General features: G+C 38.0%; 1 pseudogene; it reads right to left on the minus strand.

Annotated features, from left to right (window-relative positions):
- Positions 1–1,915: 1,915 nt before the first annotated feature.
- LOC132308501 (G-type lectin S-receptor-like serine/threonine-protein kinase At4g27290) lies at positions 1,916–8,748 on the minus strand (annotated as a pseudogene).
- Between the last annotated feature and the right edge of the window lie 5,997 nt (positions 8,749–14,745).

A 14,745-nucleotide genomic window follows, 5' to 3' on the forward strand; every position in this document is an offset into this window, starting at 1 on the left:
ACACACAATAGAAGGTGTTGAGGAAAAAGACGATATCGTTGGTAAAGGTTCTTTGGAAGCATCATGGAGTTGAGGAGGCTACTTGGGAGCTCGAACAGGAGATTCGCTCCAAGTATCCAGAGTTGTTTTCTCCCTTAAGTATGGCCTGATTTCGGGAACGAAATCTTTTAAAGTTGGGGAGAATGTAATGTTGTGATATATATGTATTTATATAAAATTAATGTTAAAAGAAAAAGAAATAAAACAAGTGGGCCCCACCACTATATTAAAAACATCAAAAAGGCCATAAGGCCATTACAGATACACATTTTAATTCTCTCTCTCGGCAGTTTCCATGTTCTCTCTCTGGAATATTTGTTTTATTTTTGTTTTCACCATTCAAAGCTTGATCTAGCTCTATTCCTTTAAAATTTGGTAGAGCATTGTGAAGCAAAATTGTTGAGCTCGTCGAGGCCGTCAATTTGATAGGAACCAATCATCATTTGGTGCACTCCAAGGAGTTCGAAATTCTAGGGTTCTTAGGCTCAAATTGGGGGTTTTCATCAATTTGAGGTATGGGTGTTCTAATTTACAATTTCTTGGCCTTTGGTGAATTTTTCCCCTTAAATTTGATTCTAAGCATGCTAAATTTTAATTACTTAGCTTGTTATTGTTGTAATTCTTTGTAATTACAATGATAATTGTACTCCTTGTGTTATTTGAGTTCATATACATGTCTATTTTCATTACGGTAAATGAGCATGCTTAGTGTTTAATGTGTTGTATGTTTCCATGATTATTTATTTATTTATTTATTGTCTTGAAGAAAAATGGATGCTATGGTTATAAATAAATAAAGGAAAGGAATGTTTAGAAATTTTCATTAAATTGTGATGATAATATAAATGGAAATGTGTGAAAACATATAGTTAAATTAATGATTTGAAGTATGAAGTATTCATGCATCCATTGGGAAAGAGAAAGTGGAAAAAATAATTGTTAGAACAAATAAAATTGTTTTGGGGAAAATATTTTCTAAAAGTGTTGCGAAAACCGGACGCCTAGGAGGTGCCTAGTGGTCCGTGATGTTGGTGTAGTCTAGAAGGGAATGTAGTTGAGTTAACTAGGCCGGGTGCGACACCTTGGAGGTGCCTTGTGGTCGTGGATAGTTAACCAACCTTTCTTTCGTGACGCCATGAAGGTGCCTTGGGTCGGACTACACTAATGGTTTGGTTATTGAAACGGAATTGTTTCGGAAATGGGGAGTGACATTTGCATAACATTGCACTTCATGACATCGTGGTAAATTTGTGATTGGTTGACATTTGTTATATACTTGTTATTGTGGTTGAGAATGGGTGTTTTCCGATGGCATGATCCCGTTCACTTTTTATCTATTCATTGTATGGATTCACGGGGACAAAAGAAGTGTGTCTTAGACACTTCCTACTGAGCTTATGCTCACCCCCTTATTTTTAACATTTTTTCAGGATATGGAAAAGAGGTGGCGGACGACGGTCCACCACAGGTTTAAATGAGCTTGAAGATCCATTCTATTTTGTTATCTTTTGTATTAGACTCTAATATTTTGTAAATGTAATATTAACTACCTTGTGACACTTTAGTTTAATTAGTATAATGTTGTAAGTTATGGACTTTTAATTCTAGCTACATTTTATGAACTGTAATTTGATGCAACTTAAGTGGGTTCCATGTTTGAATGAGATGGAGGAACGGGACTTTTGTATGTATGTAACCATTTTGGGAATGTAGTATAATATCTGAATTGTGCGTTGGGACATAATAAATTAGATTTAAGGCTCAGTGAGGCCACTGTATTTATTTTTTTGTATTTCAATAGGTTGTTGAAGGACATTTTTTGCGGAAGTCATGCCAAAATTTTTATAGATTTTTATTATTATTTTGGTATCTTTTCAAGTCGTTACATCAACCATATATTCGGGGCACATATAGCCACTTCATAAATGCATCTAATATAAATTACTTCTAATTTTAGTTTCTGTATATAGCAACTTACTGTGTTCCAATAACTCTTCTTGTCTTAACATAAATTTGGCCCCCTTCAAAAATTCTTGCCAACCCGAAGTCAGAAATTTTTGGGCTCATTTCACTGTCTAACAATATATTGCTAGTTTTTAAATCCCTGTGAATAATTCTTAACCTTGAGTCTTGGTGGAGGTAGAGAAGACCGCGTGCAATTCCCATAACAATGTTAAAGCGCTTTCCCCATGGCAATAAAGAACAGCGATTTTGATCTGCACACATTAAATTTTTTTTTTATCCTCCATGAACTGAATAACAAAGAAATAGCATAGTGATTAAAGTGATAATATTAATCACGCATATAAAGGACTAATTAATAGGTTAATACCAAAAACGAAATAATCCAAGCTTTTGTTGGGCATATACTTGTAGATTAGCATCCTTTCTTCTCTTTGAATGCTGCAGCCCAATAGCCTGACAAGATTTCTATGCTGAAGTTTGGCTATCAAAGCAATTTCATTCTTGAATTCGTCAAGACCCTGTCCTGAATTCCTAGACAGCCGTTTCACCGCTGTTTCTTGTCCATTGGAAAGATTTCCCTGCAATTTTCAAGATGCGTAGTGATGACATATACTTTCTTTGTGAGATGAATGACCAAATGTTACACAATTAACCTTGTAAACTGGACCAAAGCCTCCCTCTCCAAGCAGATTTGCTAGGGAAAAGTTGTTAGTAGCCGTAACAATGGTGGAGAAATCAAATAGAGGCAACTCCCAGTCTTCACCTAGAAAAAGGTTAATAATTTATTTAGAAAAAACATTCAACTATAATCTTTTTGTAGACCGTCACTCGCAGGCTTAGCAATAAAACTTTTTCAAAGAAACGTAAGCAATGATGACAGGGTATGCTATCCTTCAACATGCTCAATAGTATAAGCATTCCAAAAGAAAGGAACCGAGTCAAATATGGACGGGTTGGGTCGGGGTTTGGACCAGGTCAAATATGAGTGGTCCAAAATGGGTCGTGATCCATATTCAACCCGTTTGTAATGGATCAAATATGGGTCAGGGTAAAACGTGTTTGGTCAATCCATCATGAGCCGATGAACCATTCTTCAATAAATAAAAACATAAAAGCCATTCTTAATTTGGACTAATTCGTATCATATACAAATGGATAAAAAATGAACTGATTAGGTAAATCCTACAATCTTTTCGAAAATACTTTAAATACAATCTATGAAATTTTAAGTTAAAAATGGGCCAAGTGCAAAAAAACACCCCTAAAGTATGTTTATAGTGCATATCACACCCCTCACTTGCAAAAAACACCCTTAAAATTTCAATTTCGTGCAAATGGGTCTCTCTAATAAATTTAAACCCTAAGTTGACTGAATTACCCTCACTGAACCATTTTATAAAATAAATAATTTAGTCAACTTAGGGTTTAAATTTGTCATAGGGACCTATTTGCATCAAATTGAAAACTTTAGGGGACCCTTACTGAACCATTTTATAAAATATATAAAAATAAATAATTTATAAAATGACCGAAAATGACACTATTAGAGGACACCGACAATAGACAAGTAAAGATAAAGATAGAAAATAAAAATAAAAGTAAAGATAGAAAATGGAAAATAAAAAACGAAAATAAAGTGCAAACTAAATAAAACAAATATGTTCCAAACTCTGAAAACTAGTACACACGGATATTGAGATTTTTTTCCTTTTTTTTTTTTTTTTTTTTTTTTTTGTTTAACAATGTTGGTACAAAAAAATAATAATAATAAAGAAAAAAAATAATATAAAACACGAAATCTCAAAAAATTCAATTCCTTATTTTACAAATTCTCAAAGTTTCAAAAAAGAAAAATAGAGATATATATAGAAAAAAAAGTTTAAATATATATATATATATATATATATATATATGGAAATGTGCACATAACACCCGTATACTATGATATTAGTAGCATATATACTCCCTTGGGTATTTTCAGAAGAGTAAAAGGGCAAAGCGGGTATAACATTTTCGAAAGCACTAATTTATGTCAGATTTCTGATTGAGGGGTATTTTTGCACAATGTGAAAAGATTAAGAGAGTTTTTGCACACATTTTCAAATAGGGGGTAAAAGTGCTACGCGGAGTAAACTTTAGAGGTATTTTTTGCACTCGTCACATTAAAAATCTAAGTTGACATGCGCTAAGAGTTGAGCCATTTACAAGAATTCGAATCATTCATTTATCACAAGCCGATCCTTTAGATTGACCAGACCCGTCTAGATCAAAAATTTAGGACTTGCTTGATTTGTCACTCAAAAACAGTTTTCAAGAACTCATAAAACATAAAACTGTTTTCAGATAATTATAAAACTGTTTTTATAATTGAGTTTTTAGTTTTAACCAAGTAGAATTTTTTTACAGTTTTTTGATTCTCACATTCTAAGTGACAAACCAAGCAAGCCCTTAATTTCTTGAAAAAATACACTTCATTTTAATTTCTTACCCATTACCACTATTTCTTCATATCTTCTAATGAATTTAATCTTATCTGTACTTTTAGCTTAGCCACATTATGTGTGTGTGTATGTAACATTGTATAGTGTTTGGCCATGATTTCTCCTTTGCCTTCGTCAACAGAAGGCTAGTCCAAGCTATCCAACCTTCCCATGACATTCTCTTGTCCCCAAGGACTACCCACTCCAGTATCAGCCCTTTCTGGGTCTCTCTCTCAGCTTCCTCAAACCTCCCTTTCATCACATAAATCTGACCTAACATCAAATAGAGACTGAGGAAGAGAGAGGAGATTGTGAGAGACCCGGAAGAGAGGGAGAAAGAATCTTAGAGAGGGAGCACGAGAACCTAAGAAAGAGAATTGTAAGAGATGGAAGAGAGAGTGAAAATTTTAGAGAGAAATTTAGAGAGGGTCGGAGAGAGAATCATATATAGAGAGGGGTGAGGCAGTGTTGGGAATTTGGGAAAACCTATCTGGTTTTCTTATAGCACGGGTGAAATATGGGCTATTCAACCCATTTAAAGACTCTGAATCTGACTTTTACACCAATATTTTAAAATGATTCACCCAATTTTAATAAAAAGGAGGAGATATGAGTGGGTTGGGTTGGCGGGTCAGGAATCAGTCATCCTTAACTAGATGACGAAGCTGAAGATCATAACAACAACGCAGAAGCTTCAAACTCAAATGTGTATAATTTCTTAATCAAAATTTCATTTCAAGATGATTGAATGAATTTCCCTTCAAGTTCCATCCTTTTATAGGGATTTATAGTCGACAATACAATAAATGTACGAGTCACTTTTTCTTCACTTCAACTTTCATAGATTGGTTCGCATTCTTAAGTCGGCCTATCGCAACACCTAGACAGCTCATTACTGACATTTTTCAAAAAAACATCAAATGCACCTAGGAAACATTTCAACCAATTGTCTAGGTTTTCATGTTCACTGTTTGCTTTTCCTATTCCTTATCTCATGCTTCACTATTTCACTTTTTGACTTTCTTTCTTTGTGTTTGTTTCCATTCACGTTTTAGCCCAACAGCCACACAAAACATATATGTTATATATATCTCTACGCACACGGGAAACACTCCTTTTACATCTATGGTGTGTACCCCATGTGTTTTCCCTTTATTATTACATATTATATATATTATATTTTATATTTTAAAACCCTTATTTATTTATTTTTTTGTCCTCCATCACTTGAACATTCAATGACTACAAGTTTAGTGGTCACAGCACGTAGATGAGCTCAATAATTTTGTTAACCTGATAATGAAGTTGAAGAAATATGGGAGGTACCTAAGTTATTAAAAATCAAACTATTCAACATTTTCATGAATCATAAACAATTTATAAAGTTCTTTTTGGAAAAATAGAAGTACTAAAGATAAAACGTTTGAGAGTTACCATAAAAGCAAGAATAGGTTGCTACATTACCTCCGTGTGTTTTCTTCATCTTCCTCTTCATTAGCACAAGCCACAAGCCAGTAAAACCCAGGAGCAGAGTCGCAAAAAGTGGTGATAAGACTGTGATCAACTTCAATCTTCTTTTTCTCTTACGAGAATAAGCAATTGACTCTAATAATCATGTTAGGAAAAATAATCAGACGTAACTCATGTGTAAGCACAAAAATATGTTTTAGTGAAGATATGAATCAATTATGACACAAACCTAGAGTTATCTAAGTGAAGAGTAGAGTGAGTGCAATGAATGAACTTTCTAATGTGGAAAAGATGAAATTTTAGCCTACTTAGTGCTAGAGCAGAGAGCCGCACATAAAGATCTTGCCCATAACCATTATTAGCTTTTCTCACATCGATCAGATCCCCCAACCAGGTCACACAGCCCTTTCCATTTCCACTGGTATCCATTTCAGCATAAGCAGTACAAGAGCAGTTCTTCAAGCACTCCTCTCTGCATTCTTTAGTGCTCATATTCACATTCACCCAGAAATTCAATGTATCTGGCAATTTCATCGGGGTATACTTCACAAAACCCTCTCCTTTTCTGCAATCCAGTGGCAATGTTCTAATGCACCCGCCCTACGTATTATATACTTCCCAATTGTTGGGTGATCTTGGTATGAACCCGGTCATGCACTTGCAGTTCATTGACTCACTAATGTCACACTGGCCGAAAGGTCCACACAGGTTATAAGTGTCACAATGATCTCTCAGGCTTGTAAACAGAACTACCCACTGTAGTTGAGGACTCATCCATGTGAAGTGTTGAACAAGACCTGACTGACCCATGACAAGCCTCAATCGCATAGAATGATCTATAGTTTCATACATGTAATAAATTTCCTCCGAATTTGAAACAAAAATTGGTTTAAAAACTGAGCTTGTAGTTGAACAGGACGGCCACTGAATCTATCTTCATACCATATCCCACTACGGTACAGCACTTTTGATCCCATGCGCAGAACTGTTTGAGGAAGTCCATGAAGTTCTATGTTGTAAGAATAACTGCCAGGCGAAGGATCATCAGAGCTTCTCCAACAAGTAAGATTTCGATTTAGACCTGCCTTCGAGTCTCATCCCAGCTTCATGCCTGGTAACAGCGTGTCAGTCGGATAATCAAAGCTTTGCCATATATAGCTTTCTGGATTAGTATTGCTTGTATCCCTTAGCACAAAATTCCCATTATCCAATATCTGTACAACAAGACTCTTAGGTGCTGCTGCGGAATTTGAAGTCCAGAAAACACTGCCATTCCCATTAAGTAGAACAAAACTTCCATCTTTGCTGATACTCAAAGCCCCCAACAAATCAGTAATGGGGTTATCTCTATTTGCTACCCAGACAACTGTAATTGGGAAGTTTTTGTACCATATGCCAAGGTACTGGAACTTGGAGTCACCAGGACTAAAGAAGCCTAATTCGAAGATTTGGTCTGATGAAACTAAGGTCTGGTCGTGGCTTATAGATTGGGTAGATGTTAATGTGTCAGCTGCAACTGAGGTCTTCAACAAGTATGAAATCAAAAAGTTGCAGAAAAAGAGGCAGAGGAGGCCCTTCATTTACAGCTCTTGGTCTCTCCCTCTTCAAGACAAAAGAATAATAACTAGCGTATTCATTTTCATCTCTTTATTAAAAAATTAAACAATGGCAAGCATTAGTAGAGCAGTTGCCATTAATTTAAGTTCAACCCCAGTCAAGGATTTATCTATGACATGACGGAATACTATATAATATCTATATGTATATGCACATAACTACATATAGGTGGAGTCCACATCATGATTACATTAGAAAAGTTGTTCACTTATTAAAAATGCTTTGAAGAAACTGTGTGAATGCATGTTGGCTTTGCTGGGGCACTTAAAATGTGTGAATCCATGCAAATGACTATGAGGCAGCACATTTGTAATATGTGAAGACGGACACTTAAGTTTTGAAATGGTGAACAAAGAGGCAGTACATTTGTAATAGGTTATCTTTGGTGAAAAAAAGGAATTCTTTCTTCCTTTGTTATTGCTCTGAGCCTTATTTCTCTTATTCTCTCTTTGTTTCCCCACTTGTTACCCTTTTTACACACACATACACGAGACGCTTGGCTGACACAGAAAAATCTATATTTTCTCTTTCCACGTCATAAGGTAATGTGGCAAATCACCCCTTTTGGCCGACTGAGAATTAATTGTCATAAATCAGAAATATATATATATATATATATAGTAATAATTGAAGCAACCCACCGTCCCCTCCATTATAGAGAGATCAGGACATTCCAAGCCACGGCATCTCTTTCAGAGATATCGTCAAACACCTGACATGCTTCATCACACTAGTGGCAACTACAGTACATGTCCATCAAAGTAGTGAGCAAAAGAAAGCCTATCAGATTGATGCCCATCTCTCAAAATCCTAGCATGAATTTGTACCCTCCAAATAGTGAAGAAATCTTAACAGCAAACAATGAAGCATACCTCGCCTCAGGGGAATTGCTTTTTTAAAAAAGCTCTGATCATGGTGTTATAGTGAGAAACATTGAATGTGAGAGAAAATTCGACGGAAATAGTCTAAATTACGTAGATGTCCAGAGAGCACACCGTACAGGAAGGTGAGAGTGATTGCTGAGTGACGAACGGACGAGGTGGGCATGGATTTGAAGCGAATCGATCTTAAAAGAACATGATTTTATGAGAGAAACCAATGCTTTTTCTCCTTTAGCGGTTTATACACCCCCGTCTTTTTACCATTTCTCATTTGATTGTCTCAAAATAATTGCCCTCAAATCAAAAGTCAATATATTCTTCTTATACCATTTTCAATTTATTATTCTTATACTGAATTTATTAAACAAAAACAAAAAAACAAACAAAATATTTTACACTAATGTAAAATATATTTTTTTATTTTTTAGAGTTTCGTTATGGTAAAATATTTATCAAAAAATATATTTATTAAAATTTAACAAAAATAACTTATTCATCTATTTTGGTTAAGTTATTTATCATATTTCGCTCGATAAAAAAATTAAAAATTACTTCTTTAACAGATAGTGTAATGTTTTTGCCTTTTTATATATATATATATGTCTATGTGCGGTGTGTATTAAGAAAAAAAAAAAAGTGGGACCCACAAATGTTAAGACCATGTTTTTTTTCACTGTAACCTCATCTTCTCTCTCTCGCGTCCATCTCTCTGTTTGTCTCTCGGCTCCTTCTCTTTTTTCTTTTTTTCTTTTTTTCACTTCAAGCTTTAACCCTTGATTACTCTCTCAATCCTTGCCGGATTTAGGTGCCGTTTGAGGCAAAACGACGAGCCCTACGTGCCAGTATCAGAAATTTCAGCTTTTGGTCCTCTTTGGGAGCTCGAATTTGATGACCCATTTTCTAGGGTTTTGGTGCAATCTTGAGGTAGGGACATCTTAAGCCATGGAATCTTGTTCCATATTGAATCATGCTCTTGTAATTGTGTTACAGCATGTTTGATTGCTTTGATTCTTGTTTAAACTGAGATATTTGAGAATATGCCATGTTATATGAATATATGTTACTTGATTGAATAGATAGCATGTTTATATAGTGAGTTTCTATCATGATTATTATTTTACAAGCATGCTATAATGTTATATAAAATGGTACTTGTTGTAGAGTGTTAATTTCCCATTTATCATTGTATTGACATCATGTAAGATACATACATTTTATTGGGTTGCATAGGAAGGGATGTTGGTGTTTGAAAAGAAAAATGGGAATTTTGGGTGATGTGTTTGGAAAAATTGGTTTTGATAAACCCGGTTGCTGCGGGGTTACCAACGGGCCGGAGGTTAATATAGCCTAGAGGGGACTAGGGAGTCGCCCTAGCGTGGTTGAGCTAGCTGGGCCCCATAATGACACCGCGGGGTTACCAAGGGTCAGGGACACTAGCCAATCCTCATCTCGTGTCGCGACGGGATTACCAAAGGGCGGGCTGTATTAACGTTTGAAAGTGATGATTTTGAGAATGAGAATGGGGAGTGTCATTGACATGCATTGCATTTCATTTCATTGCATTGCATTGTTTATACTTGGAATTGACTTGTATGTTGTATTTGATCCCCTATGTTGTATGATCCCTATCTCCCATTGGCCTATGCTTTGATTGGATTCACTAGGACACAAGAATTGTGTCTTAAGTGTCTCTGCTGAGCTATATGCTCACCCATATATCTATATATATATATATATATATATATATATATATATATATATATATATATATATATATATATATATTTTTTTTTTCAGGTCTTGGAAAAGAACCGGTGGACGACAATCCACCCCAACTTTGAAAATTGCTAGAGGAGCATTTTCCTTGTTATTTTGTAATAGACTACTCCTTTGTTCATCCCTCATTTTTGTAAAATTCCAAAGGTGTAATGATGTAAATTTCTTTTGAAGAACCATGATCATGTAATACACTTATGATACTTGATGACATATGGGATGCGAACTTAATGATATGTAACTTGTTGATGAATGGAAGGATAATCCTAGCTTAAAGCATTGTCTAGATTAGTAGGTTGTATCATTATCTTTTGTTGCCGTGAATTCAGAAATTAGTTGCATGACAGGTTAATTATGCATTTAAACAGGTTGCGGTAGGTCCATTTTTAGGGGAGGTTATGCCGAATTTTTTTGTTTAAAAAGTATTAGTTTTGAGTCGTTACAAATTTGGTACCAGAGCAAAGGTTCGAAAACCTTTAGGACGACGGGTAGAGGCCTACATAGAGTCGCATGGGATGTTGTTTGTATTGCTTACTTGACTACTTGCTACGTGGTATCTTATTTAAATGAGCATGCTTAACTGCCTATGTGCTTACTTGCTTACTTATTTATGTTAAAATGTTTCTTGCATAGTCTTGCATGCTAAATGTTGTACGGTATTAATTCTTGTTGAGTCATCCACAGTGGACCTTAGTGTCATGTTTCTGAATCGTTTTCTCGTTTTATAGCACAATGTCATGGCGTGAGGAACCTAGAGAAGTTGGCCTTAGGCCAACAAGGGGCGATGTTGGTGAGAGCTCTAGCTCCAATCCGGCGGAGCCAGTTGATGAGAACATGCCTCTTAGGGACTTGATTCCCCCAAGAGCTGTTCCCCCAAGAAAAGAGAATGTTGAAGCACCTGTACCCGTAGAAGTGGGTATAGGTTCTATGGCACTAGAGTTGAATCGATTGTTGCAAAATGCCGTGAGAGCAACTATTGTTGCTCAGCCGCAGTTGGTACCACAACCTACAGTTCGAGTTGAGGAGACTCCAGCTCAGAAGCGTCTCAAGATCATTAAGGGGTTTTCTCAGCTGATGCCAGTTATGTTTGAGGGCGGTGCGGACCCAATGGTAGCTGACAACTACATGGATCAAGTCGAAACTCAGTTGACCTCAATGGATATGACAGAGGATCACTTGAAGATCATCCTAGCAACTTACAAGTTTACTATGGATGCCAAGGTTTGGTGGAAGTCGATCACTAACCAGTACAAGATTGAAGAGATGAGTTGGGACAGGTTCAAGGAACTGTTTTATGAGAAGTACTTTCCACTTTCCAAAAGATGGGAGTTACAAGACCAGTTTCATAATCTTATTCAAGGGAACATGTCAGTGGCGGAGTATGAGAACAAGTTCACCTCACTCTGCCGTTTTGCTCCAGAAGTGGTGAGAGATGAAGCTAACAAGACTCGGAAGTTTGTCTCGGGTCTTAATGATCGAATGAGGCCGTTGTTCACGGCACAGTTTATTAAGGTTTACTCTGAAGCAGTGGAAAGGGCTTTGATGCTGGAGGCTGACAATAGAGAAAATGATGCAAGAAGAGAGCAATTGAAGCAAAAGAGGGGTGCAGGGCCATCCTCAGAGGGATCTTCTTGGAAAAGGAACAAGGGCAGTCCATCTCAGTTTCAGGGGCAACAGTCTACAAGATCTGCTCCTACCACTCCTATGTCAGCTGGATCTGACAGGAGTGCAGTTGTTTGTTATCAGTGTCAGCAGCCCGGACATTACAAGTCCAGTTGTCCGATGAGATCGTCTTCAGTTTCGTCAGCTCCGAAGGCTTGTTATGGGTGTGGCCAGCAGGGTCACTTGATTCGTGATTGTCTGAGTCAGAGAGCAGGCATCATTAGTGGCAGAGGGTCACAGCAGAGGCCGTCACAATCGGCTACAGTTCAGTCAGGTTTCAGACCACCACCACCACAGCCTACTATGTCTTCACATGGTTCACGATCAGTTAGGAGGGATACTCCTACTATGTCAGTGCAGCAGTCAGGTGTTCAAGTTGGCAGTCCTCAGGCACAAGTACCACAGGGACGTGTTTTTGCACTGGCATAGACCGATGCATATTCTGGACCGTCAGTTCTTCAAGGTATATTTCCAGTGTTTGGTTGTTGGGCCCATGTTTTGTTTGACTCTGGTGCATCTCATTCTTTCATTTCATCATCATTTGCACTTGCATCGGGGTTAGAGGTTAGTTTCATGGATCGGGCATTATGTGTTGATACGCCAGTTGGGGTTTCAATGTCATTGAGCCGAGTTGTGCGGGATTGCTCCATTGTGATAGCCGGGCGGACCTTTATGTTTGACCTTATCCTCCTAGAGATGACTAACTTTGATGTCATTCTTGGGATGGATTGGCTGGCCTTCTTTCATGCCACGATCGATTGTTTCAAAGGGAGAATTACAGTTTGCACTCCAGAAGGAAACTATTTCTTTTTCGTGGGAGATCGGAGTGATTCCCACATTTCATCGATTTATGGAGTTTGTGGACGAAGTCATGGTGATTACTTCTTGGCTAGCCTTATAGCCGAAGAAGATGATGTTGGGAAAGAGGATTATCCTGCGGTTGTTTGTGATTTTCTGGACGTGTTTACGGAGGATTTGACAGAGTTGCCTCCACACCGAGGAGTGGAGTTCTCTATTGATTTAATGCCAGGTATCGCGCCGATTTCTATGGCACCGTATCGTATGGCACCAGTTGAATTGGAGGAATTAAAAAGACAGCTTGATGATTTGAGGATGAAAGGCTTCATCCGACCGAGTGTGTCACCATGGGGCGCACCGGTCTTGTTTGCTAAGAAGAAAGATGGTTCTTTGAGGTTGTGCATCGATTATCGGAAGTTAAATCATACCACCATCAAGAACAAGTATCCTTTGCCAAGGATAGATGATTTATTTGATCAGTTGAGGGGAGCCAGTTGTTTCTCGAAAATTGACTTGAGGTCTGGCTATTATCAGTTGCGGGTTAGGGATGAGGATATCCCGAAGACAGCATTCCGTACACGGTATGGACACTATGAGTTCCTTGTTATGCCTTTTGGCTTAACTAATGCGCCAGCGGCATTCATGGACTTGATGAACCGCGTCTTTCACGATTACTTGGACCAGTTTGTGGTAGTTTTCGTGGATGACATTCTTGTGTACTCACGGACTCGGGAAGATCACGAGGTCCATTTGAGTATTGTTTTACAGATTTTGCGAGAGCACCGATTGTATGCCAAATACGAGAAATGTGAGTTTTGGCTACAGGAGGTGAAGTTTTTGGGGCATGTTGTTTCAGAAGGTGGAGTATCAGTTGATCCATCAAAGGTTGAAGCAGTTTTGACTTGGGAGCGACCCAAGAATGTGTTTGAGATCCGCAGTTTCCTTGGTTTAGCGGGTCACTATCGGAGATTTGTGAAGGATTTCTCCCATTTGGCAGCTCCTGTGACCCGTTTGACCCGGAAAGGGGTCAAGTTTGTCTGGAATGAGGCCTATGATTCATCTTTTTAGGAGTTGAAGACGAGATTGACTACAGCTCCAGTGTTAGTGATACCTGAGCATGGCTTGGGTTATGTGATCTATTGTGATGCTTCACGTGACGGGTTGGGATGTGTGTTGATGCAGGATGGTAGAGTAGTGGCTTATGGGTCTCGACAGTTGAAGACTCACGAGCTTAACTACCCTACTTATGATCTGGAGTTAGCGGCAGTTGTATTTGCCTTAAAGTGTTGGAGACATTACTTGTATGGTGAGAGATTCGAGGTATTTTCAGATCACAAAAGTCTCAAGTACCTTTTCTCCTAAAAGGACTTGAACAACAGACAGAGGCGATAGGTCGAATTCTTGGAGGACTACAACTTTGATTTGCAGTATCATCCGGGCAAGGCAAATGTTGTAGCTGATGCCTTAAGCCGAAAATCTCGTGGAACTTTGGCCAGCTTAGCTATTCGGAAGTGGAAGATACTTGAAGATCTGGCAGAGATGGGATTACAGTGTTGTGATGATGATGGTTGTAGTGAGTCGGCATTCTTATTTAGTCTTGTGGCTCAGCCTACTCTTGTTGTACGAGTGATTGAGTCACAGAGACAGGACCCGGACTTAGATGCCATCCACGCTTTGATCTCTAGTGGTGAGACAGTGAAAGATTGGGCCTTGCATGCAGATGGGGGTCTACGGTTCAGGGGTTTGTTAGTGGTTCCTACGGTTTGTCGTGAGGACGTCTTACGGGAGTTTCATACTTCCCGTTTTGCAGTTCATCCAGGTGGTACCAAGATGTATCACAATTTAAGACGTCAGTATTGGTGGAACGGGATGAAGAAAGATGTTGCATAGTTTGTGGCTAGATGCCTTACCTGTCAGCAGGTGAAGGCCGAGCATCAGAGGCCAGCTGGTTTGTTGCAACTATTACCTGTAGCGCAATGGAAATGGGAGCATATTGCTATGGATTTTGTGACAGGTTTTCCAAGGTCAAGAAGGGGCAATGAGGCCGTATGGGTCAT

The sequence above is a fragment of the Cornus florida genome, unplaced genomic scaffold, assembly GCF_030987335.1.
Source record: "Cornus florida cultivar Cherokee Brave unplaced genomic scaffold, ASM3098733v1 CherokeeBrave_3.0.0_Hap2_Chr05, whole genome shotgun sequence".
Lineage (NCBI taxonomy): Eukaryota > Viridiplantae > Streptophyta > Magnoliopsida > Cornales > Cornaceae > Cornus > Cornus florida.